General features: G+C 43.6%; 1 long non-coding RNA gene across 2 annotated transcripts; it reads left to right on the top strand.

The window, feature by feature from the left end:
• Window positions 1-4,291: 4,291 nt before the first annotated feature.
• Window positions 4,292-8,352, top strand: LOC132083664 (uncharacterized). 2 transcript variants are annotated; one of them, XR_009419970.1, is made up of 5 exons: window positions 4,292-4,978; window positions 5,603-5,666; window positions 6,364-6,439; window positions 6,557-7,324; window positions 7,919-8,352. It is a non-coding gene; the product is annotated as an uncharacterized LOC132083664 (long non-coding RNA). The 2 variants fall into 2 exon arrangements; XR_009419969.1 differs by having other exon boundaries at window positions 4,295-4,978; window positions 6,364-7,324.
• The last annotated feature ends 1,555 nt before the right edge of the window (window positions 8,353-9,907 follow it).

Raw genomic sequence — 9,907 nt, forward strand, 5'->3', positions numbered from 1 at the left:
CTGTTCTGCCCTGCCGCATGGCCTGCTGCAATAGGACGAGCCTTGGGGAGTTGAAATTTGTAATGTGGGCTGTACTTGGGCTCTAGATGTTGTTCCTAGATTGACATATGGTGTTTGCAGCTTGTGAGTTATCCTGGTGATGTTTGACATGTGTTCTAACTTTCTTTCAGGTGCAGACGCATTCCACGTGTGGCAGAGGGTCAGGGTCAGGAGGTGCCGGGCCTTCTTAGGAGCGCGGTGAGTAGCAGAGCGGTGGGGTTTTGGCCGATGCGGTGCCAAGATCAGGCCCTGATGTTTGGTTCTCTTTAATCTAGCTGTCTGAGAGACACCAGCCCGGTGCCAGCAGGACCTTCCCATCTGATGAGGTGGCCTTTCTTTGCACCTGACAGGGACCAGCATCCCCAGCTGTATGAGAGATAAGTAGAGGGCCGTGACCCACAGAGGGGCTGAAAGCACGGTGCTGGTTTGGGGATTACAGGGAGGGGGTTTTGAGTCCAGTTTGGAGGTGGGGGGGTGTTAATGAAGTGGCCCCTTAGGCCCCATAGAAGCCAAGTCTCACTTTTGATCACAGTGCTGAGGTGTGCAGCAGGGCAGAGCAGTCCCGGTGTGTCTCGTGTCACTTGTCTGTTGTGAATTGTGTGTTGTTTGTGTATCCCATGTCTTTTACCTTAGGGGTGCCTGTCATTAATCTTGGCATCATTGTTAGCATCTGTGATCTCTGCATTCCCTGGCCTGGCACCCAGGCCACAGAACTTTTGACTGGGGAGCTCAGACAGGCGTCAGACTCTCTTCTGTCTTTGGAAGCATCGCATCTGATGTCTTGTCAGGTCTTGGTCTGGGCTGTATGGACAGCTATGCCCCCACCTGGATCCATTTTGGTGGATTAGGACTTGGCGTAATATGAGGTTAGGTAGAGGATTCTGACCGTAGGATTCCTAGGCATCCATCTTTGCAGTTCTTAGAAGAAATCATTCAGTTATCATCTTCTTCCTTCGGGGTTCTCTGAGCCTCATCAGCTCACCATCAGTTTGAACTCGGTCATCTCCTTTTGCATTCTCTCAGTCCTTGCAGCCATTTTCCTTGCCTAGAATTTTCTGTCTGTGTTGTGTCCCCGTTGTCTGTCCTGTCCTGTCCATCCTGTGTCACGGCTGTCAGCACACATTTGTGCCCGAGCTGCTCTGCCCTGCCGCATAGCCTGGTGCAATAGGAGAGGGCCCGGGGATTTGTAATGTGCAGTGTGGGGTGTAGTTGGACTCTAGATGGGATTTGTAGATGGACACAGGATATCTGGAGCTCTTCAGTTCTCATTGAACCGTCTGACTGTTGTCCTAACTTTTTTTTCAGATGCACCTCCTCAGATGACTGCAGTAGTTGTGTAGGTTCCTTCTTCTGAAAGGGAATAGGGCGCAAGAATTCATCTTCCAGAGAATTTTTGCAAGTCCTGGCTTGTATTGTATCTGCCTATGGTGGCTTATGTTCTATGTACCTATACATCTGTCTTCTATTGGATTTTGGGTAGAAAATTTATCAGTCCAGAGAGGAGACAAGTCCTAGCTGTCAGATAGCCACTCGTTGACCCTTCCTGTCGTCTCACAGGTCCCCGAGGCTGCTGATTTCCCCAGGATCTGCCATTTTACCTCAAGGAGCGGCAGCCAGAAGATGTGTCACAGCACGTTCTTCAGCATCTCGAGTAAGGGCCGCAGTGAGCATTTAAGTGGAAAGATTGTGTGAGCGTGTGTGAGAGCACGTGGCTGTGTCTGTCTGTGTCTGCTCGTCTCTGCGTGTGTGAGTGCATGCTGACTGGATTTAACCTTGTGTGTGTGACTTTTGCTTTCCAGGTTTTGCGACTCCTTGTTAAATTTAGAATAAAAAATCCCCAGCCGGGTTGTATTGCATGAACTGACATGATATGTACCGATTTTGGCTTAAAACCCAGAAAACCAGACGAAGATGAGCAGGAAAAAACCAGAAAAAAACCACATGATGGACAAGAAAAAAGCCCAGAAAAAGCCCAGGATGGGCAAGAAAGCAACGAGAAAAAAACCCCAGAAAATAATCCCAGATGGGCAAGAAAAAAACGTAGAAAAACCCCAGAAAATCACCCAAGATGGGCCAGATAAAAACCCAGAAAAAACCCCCAAAAAAAAAACTCTGAGATGGGCAAGAAAAAAACCAGAAAAAAGTCTGAAGATGGGCAAGAAAAAACCCAGAAAAGACCCCCAAGATGGACAAGAAATAACCCAGAAAAAAATTCGAAGAAGGGCAAGAAAAGACCCAGAAAACACCCAGAAAAAAATCGCAACCCAAGTATAAATATAGAAATGTTTGTCAAGTATATGCAAATATATAAAGAAATGTTAAATTATTTGAAATATAAAATAACATAAATATAACATTTATACAGTATTACTTGTGTTATGGATCATATTGATTTTTATTTATTTCCTATAATACACTACAATATTTATATCAATTTTACATCTATCATATCTATCATTTGTTATATGTTATACCAGATTGATATACTCTAGGTTTTTTTAAGTAGTTTAAAATAAAGGGGATTTTTTTTTTTATTTGGCAAAAGCAGGTGTTTTAGTATAAACATTATAAATACAAATAATATAAAGGTAGAAATCTAAGAATAGAAATAGATCATAAATAGCTGAAGGTTAATACAAAAATTAAAAATGTAAGAAAAAATAAGTTGTAGCAGTAGATATGGTACATAATTAGGAAAATAATTTATCTCTTATTTGAATAGGATACATGTTATACATAATGATTAATATAATACTTAAGTATAAACTGCAAATATAAATGTGAATATAGTCATGAGCGCTATAAATATAAAAATATTTCAATGTAGTTTAAAAGAATAGAGCTTTTTTGTATTTATTTAGTTAGGATGGGATTTGTATTTTAAATAGTGAAAGCATGATAGAAATGTAATTTTAGACATAGAAATATGCAATCAATGTGAAAAGATATTTATAAAAGCACAAAATATAAGTAAATATAAATAATAGAAGTAGAATAATGTTATATAAATTACATGCTACATCAATGTCCACTATAGCTATGCATGTGAATATAAATACGAAAAATGGAAATAAAAAATTTATTTAAACATGGCTTTAAAGCAAGGGGCCTTGTTTGATTCTGGTGGGGTAAGAGGCAGGTTTTTGGCATTTATTTCAGAGCAGTTTTTGGCGGGGGTCGCCCCTGTTCTTTTTTGCTACCTTGCCTGCCCGCAGCCCCGAGGCGCGCTGCGCCCCCGGCTGGGGCGGGCGGCAGTGCTGCCGCCTTGTGGGCAGAGCGCGGTACTGCAGCCCTGCGCCGAGAGGCCGCCATCTTGGGAGTGGCGCGTCGCGGATGTCGCGGACTTTTGGTTGACCTTCTCAACAGGGCGGCGAAAAGGGCGGGGAAGTGGAGGACCGGGGTGGGTGTCACTGGACTGCCTGCATGGAATACCGACCCCGGCGCGGCCCCGGTGGTATTTTCTGTGACGTTTCAAGTGTACCCGACACATGCTGTGGTCTCAGCGGCGCCGCGGGCGGGCGTATTTCGGCGGGTTTGTGACAGGCATGTGGGGAAACGCCTCGCTGTGCCGGGGTCCTCTGACAGCCGCTTTCCCGCCCTGAGGGAGCCGAGCCGGGCCGAATAGTTCCGAAGAGCCGAAGAGCCGAGTGTGGGCGAAAACAGCCGAGTTTCCCCGAAGAGCCGAGTGTAGCCGAAAACAGCCGAGTTTCACCGAAGAGCCGAGTGTGGCCGAAAATAGCCGAGTTTCACCGAAGAGCCGAGTGTGGCCGAACACAGCCGACTTGAGACGAAGAGCCGAGTGTAGCCGAACACAGCCGACTTGAGACGAAGAGCCGATGATAGCCGAGTGTAACCGATAGCCGACTGTAGCCGACATTGGCCGCATTTAGACAAAGAGCCGAATATGACCGACTTTAGCCCAACCGGGCCGAGTTCAGCCGAAGAGCCGGAAAAGCCGAATTTAGACGAAAAGCCGAACCGAAACGATTTTAGACCTAAGCCGCACCAAGCCTAATTTAGCCGAGTTTATTTAAACAGAACCGAACGACGCCGCAGCACTCTGCCTGCAGAGCGCCGGTGCAGACGGCAGGGGGCGGTGTATAAAGCGAGTATAAAATATCAACTGTATATAAGAAGGAATAAAAAGCTCTGTGTCATGTGCAGCAGTAGAAAATTTCAGGCTCCCAGGGAATAAATAGTTTTCTTTCAATCATTATAGTTTTGGGTTTTTTTTTACTCCCAGGTAGCCTGAAAGTTACTACTGCTGCTTTTTGATTCTAAAGCTAGGAAGGAAAACCAAGATTACAAATACAAGAAAAAGAAAGGGAAAGGGAAGGGGAAAAAAAGGAAAGGAAAGGAAAGAAAGCAGGAGAGCAGAAGGGAAGGGAAGGGAAAGGGGTGAAAAACAGCGTTAAAAAAAGAAAAAGAGTTGGAGGGGAAAAGAGAGGGCATTCGGGAGGAGCGGTCCTGCCTCAGGTCCTTCCCCGCCCTGGGGCGAAGGACCCGTTTGATGCCCGGGAGGGACTGCAGCTCCCGGTGGCGGGGGACGGAGCCGTGGCTGTCAGCCCGAGACTACAACTCCCGGCAGGCCCTGCTGCCGGCGCGGCGTGTGACGCAACGGCTATCGCGGCACATGAGTGGCTACCAGCCCGAGACTCCAACTCCCGGCAGGCCCTGCTGCCGGCGCGACGTGTGCCGCAACGGCCGACGCTGCCCGGGATTTTTCTCTAAATCGGCAGTAAATACAGCTGAGTAAAATTAGCTTGGTTTTCTTCCTTCTTTTTTAACTGAATTGTTTTTATTAAAAATACTATTTGAATATGTAGAAAAAGTGGGGATGTCCTGTACTATATCCTAGCTTTTCTTGTTTATAGGGTGCTCAGAAAACATGCGTCCCTTAGAGTCCCTCAGAAAGGTTCTCAGTGCGATCTCTACCAAGGTATGTATTTACTAATAAGTGATCCCTTTAGATATTTGCCTGTGTACCTTTTCCTGTAATTCAGAGCTTGCGTTCTGTGGGTTTTATGATAAACCTGTAAAATATGTAAGAATGCTTTTGCAAGTCTGAATCGTTGAAGGCAGCAGTAAGTGGATTTAGAGCCTGTTCTTGACCAGACAACGGGAAAAAGTGTGACTTTGATGCTGAACTTGTTTTTTTCATTTTTCATTTGACTTGTCTGGAATGATTTAGGAATAGAGAGAGCTAGAAAAAGAGAGAAATAGAATTGATTATTGAGCACTCCTCAAATGCTCACCACGATTCAGTGTAGAGCCGAAGTGAAGGGTGATGGAACAGAGCTCTGTGCTTTAGAAGGAAATAAATTTAAACCTGACCTCCGCACAGAGTCTCACTAACTTCTTTTGTTTTAAAATACAAAATATGATTAGGAAGTGTTGGAAGTTAGTGTTTTGGGAAAGAAACGGCAGTTCCACAGAACATTCCATTTAACAGAGGCTCTGGGAACGATTCATGTTGTAACTGCTGTCACTGCAATCAGTTGGTGGTTCAGCCTTGAAATGTGCACTTGCCCTTCTATAAAGCACTGTTTTGTTTGCCTTTCAGTGCTATGAGTCTTGATAAATTGGAGAAGAGCCCAAGAGAAATTTTTCATCCCTTGATATAAAAGGTAGGAAGTGACTTTTTTTGGTTTGGTTCTTTTTCTTTATTATTTCCTGGAAATAAAAGTAATTAAGTATAGGTACTACTGGTTTGTTTCTTCCAGTAGCAGATGATAACAATAGCAGTAGTAATAGTAAAAATAATAATAGAAATAATAATAATAGCAATGTAATACTACCTAAACTGTCTTTATCCATTGAACTGGCCATTTCAAATCAAAACTTCTAAACACAAATCAAACCATCATCCTCGTAGAATCTTTCACAGCAGTGGGCTATAGATCCTGGTTTTGTTGACAGGATTTATTGGTTCTGGAAGAGCAAGAGGGAAGTACAAGCCTAACTACTTCTAGCTCACAGACCCATCCAGTGAATACTGCTTTGTGTTTTGGTGGGCTTGTGATGACTTTGAAATCAATTGCTCATTCCAGTAAAAAAAATTAATGTTTTTTTGAACCTGACAGCAGAAATAACTTTAGGCACCAACTTAATAATAACAGATCACCAATTTAAGTTCATAATTTTATGCTGTACTATCAAAGTTTAAAGGTAAATTTTTACTTATTAGGAGATGGTATAAAGTGTATGTTCCAATGTGTTGGATGTATGCAAAGGTACATACGTACCCGAAAGTCCTTAGAGGAAACAAATTTTTACGTCTGCTGTTTGATTGTTTCTCATACAATATTTGGTTTTATTTCCCAGGGATCGGTGAATTTTAACTTTGGAGTCCTCTGTGCTAAGGATGCTCAGCCTACAGATGATGAAATGTTCAGTAATGGTGAGTTTTTCACCTTCTCTTTAATTGCTATGCTGATCTGAATAAGAAAAAAACAAAAGCAAGAGAAAAAAAAAGGATGGTTTATTATTTTTTACGCTGTTATGTTTGTTTCCTCAGTATTTGCTGCAGCTCTGCGAACCCAAGCTTTGGGTTCCTTCTGTCCCACTGGGAGTTGCCCAGTTTGGTTGCATCTGGTGAAATTCACCCTGAGACCTTACAGAGCTAGCTCAAACTACGTGAGAGCCATTTGCAGTTCTCTCCAGACACCTGGAGAATGGGTGATGTTTCTGAGGGTCTGGCAAGTATACTTGTATCAAAACTCAGTCTGTGAAATTTCTGGGGAAAACCCTTCTGTGTCCTGAAGGGTTCAAACTCTGGTGAGGATCCAGTTATCAGGTGCTCACCTGGATGGTTCCAGCTCTTAAAGTGAACACTTGTACTCTTACCCTGTAGTTTACATCTATTGTATTTTTGTTACTTTGCAAGATTTTACGGCTTTGCAAAATATTGTGCGTTTCACTCTTTGGAACCTCTCAGATCGTTCTTTGGTGCAGCACCACCTCATGGGACACTTGGCTGCCGTCCTGAAGGGGTCGGTCGCTAGAATTGTAAATCCTGGAGAGTTTGTAAGTCTTCTGTCCCCAGGGAGGTACCATGCTTTGTTTACTTTTGTTCTGTTTGTTAGGCGCTGCTTCTCATTGGAAGTATGAATTTCAAACTACCCTGTTCTTATTTTAACTGTTTTCCTGGTTCTCTCCCTACGGCAGGGAAAGACTCTCGTATCCTTGTCGTCGGGCTCGGTGCTGTCCAAGAAGATGCAGAGACTAAAAAAATCATAAGAAGCAAAATATGACTGCAGGGAAAACAAGCTGGAGAGAACAAAAGGTGATATTGTTATCCTTACCCTGTATTAGAAACATCCGCTGTGCTTTGATGCTGGCAGCTGCCAGGGGCTTGTTAGCTCTTTGTAGGCAGGTGTAGGTGTTCACTTGTAGGTTTTTTCTCTGGACAAGTCAATTCAAACTTTGCTAAGCTTATATTTGCAAATTACTCTCTAGCACAGTCCAGCATGACATTTTTGAATGTTGTAAAAATACCATGTTACTTGGAAATTGCTAATGATGAGAAGCTTTAGGGAAAAATAAGATGTCAGGGTTGGGAGATGTGAGAAGAATTTTGAGGGGATGTTAGACTGAAATAAAGCACACTTGAAGCTGGACTGGCACGCTGGCAGATCCCCTATTAAACAGTAGCGCTGAGATTAGCCTGGGGGTTGCCCATTGTTTCTGTAGAAATAAATGTTTTCTGGTCTTCAGAGGTAAGCTGCTTTGAAAAGCTGGAAGGCACAGCATAGTGACAATCCGTGTGCTTCGCATTAAAAATAGATTTCAGAAGGGTCCTAGGCTTTTGTCTTTTCCTAGAAGTCGATGTAATCCTATTGAGGAGTTTTTAATTCTGTGCTGCCATGTCATCGATCAGGGCCCTGTCGTACTAATCATCATACAGATGCAAAACAAAAAATCAGACCCTGTCCCGACCACTTAGAGCCCAGAACACGATTTCCTCAGGCTGCCATTTGTGTGCCATCGGTACTCACCACGGAAGCGAGCTGGGGATTGTTGCACCCGTTGGGAACAAACCGCTTCTCGTCACACAGAAATGGAATTGGGACGACGCCTCAGCCAGCCTCTCTCTCCTGAATCTGCAGCAGAGCAGTTCCAGTCCATGCGGGCAATCCAGTTCCTGACGATCTGAGCGCACGGAGCAGCGCTCAGCTGCTGTGGGGGGCTCAGGGAGGGCAGAGTGTGCATTGTCATCTTCCTGAACCTACAGACGCGAATCAAAGTGAGAAGCCACAGGGTGGAAATCAGTCGCATATATGCTAAATAAAACTTGCAGGTTTTTTTTAAGAATTGTTTTTGCTTGTTCTTTGTTGTGCTTCTGTGCTTAGAAAACCTCCCTTTACAATCAGTTCAATTCATCAATTGAACCTTTGTTTGCAGACTCTCACTGAGCAGAATTTGTTGCAGACTCAGTGCACGCTGTGCAGGCCTCCCGGGAGTGTGAGGAGCTCATGTGTGCTACTTTTTGCTTTAGGACGCTCTGAGGTATTTATTCCTTTTGGGATACATGATGAGAATTCCCAAGAGAGGTAGTTATAAGGTATGACATCGGGAAAAAGCCTGTGTGGTTGGAATGTTGTTGCTGTCAAAAGTTAATTTTTTCTTAGCCAGTAGTTAGCTTTTTGCTTTATTTTTGTGGTATCAATATTTTATTGTTTAAAAAATTCCTTCAAAATAACTTCAGTGGTCGCCCACCAGTACCTTGTTCAGATTTGCCTATTTGCTTGTAGCTGAAATGTTCACATCTTGTTTATCATTCTATTTAAGAAACTGCTGCCCAGCCAACTAATAACTGAATATCCATCTGTCTAGGACACGGGGAGAGGATTTAGGTAATGTCTTTATTTCCAGAAAAAAGTTCCAGTGTAGTTTCTAAATAGAGGAGAAGGGGGTGAAGACTCGGGGCTCTGATGCCGTTGGGGCACCCCAAGGTCCCCAGGAGAGGGGGCCCCACTGCGGTGCAGGAGCAGGTGTGTTCTCATGTAATATTGAACAAATTATAAATATAAATATGAAAATTATAAACATGAAAATATTTTTAAAATACTTAAATAAAGCGGGTTTTCTTTATTGGTCAATAGGCAGTGTTTTGATTGTAAAAATTATAAATGCAAATAATATAAAGGTAGAAATCTAAGTTTAGAAATATATAATAAATACATACAGATAAATATAAAAATTTAAAATATCAGAAAAAATTAGTTGTAGCAGTAGATATTATACATAATTTAAATAATGATTTAAATCTATTTTAAAATTTTATATATATATCATTATTAATGTAATACATCCAAAGAAACGATAAATTAAAATATGAATGTATAATTATACAAAGTATAAATAAAAAATATTTCAGTATCCTTTAAAAGAAGGGTTTTTTTATTTATTTGGTTAGAGACGGGGTTTTTATTTGGAATAATGGAAGTATTATAGAAGTATAAAATTAAATATAGAAATATACAGTCAATATAGAAAGATATTTGTAAAAACACGAGCGAACGACGCCTCCTTCGGCCGAACCAAGGCGAGACCGGCGGAACCTGACGGCCTCGAGCGAACCGAGGCCAGGCTTGCGAGGCTGCCTGAACGGAGCCGAGCTCAGCCGAACCGAGCCCGCTGCTCTCGTGCGCGCTAATTAGCGCGAGTGCGGTCACTGCCCAATGAGCTCCTGTGCCACGCCGCGCTCCCGATCGTGTCCGTGCGATGGCCGGGCCGCCCGCGGGACGCGGCAGCGGGAGAGCCCCGAGCCGGGCGAGTTTAACGTGAGGCGGCGCCGCTTGCCCGCCGTCAGGGAGCCGAGCCGAGGCGAGCTCAGCCGAACGCGGAGAGAGCGGCTCCGAGTTGG

The sequence above is a fragment of the Ammospiza nelsoni genome, chromosome 24 (genome assembly GCF_027579445.1).
Source record: "Ammospiza nelsoni isolate bAmmNel1 chromosome 24, bAmmNel1.pri, whole genome shotgun sequence".
NCBI lineage: Eukaryota > Metazoa > Chordata > Aves > Passeriformes > Passerellidae > Ammospiza > Ammospiza nelsoni.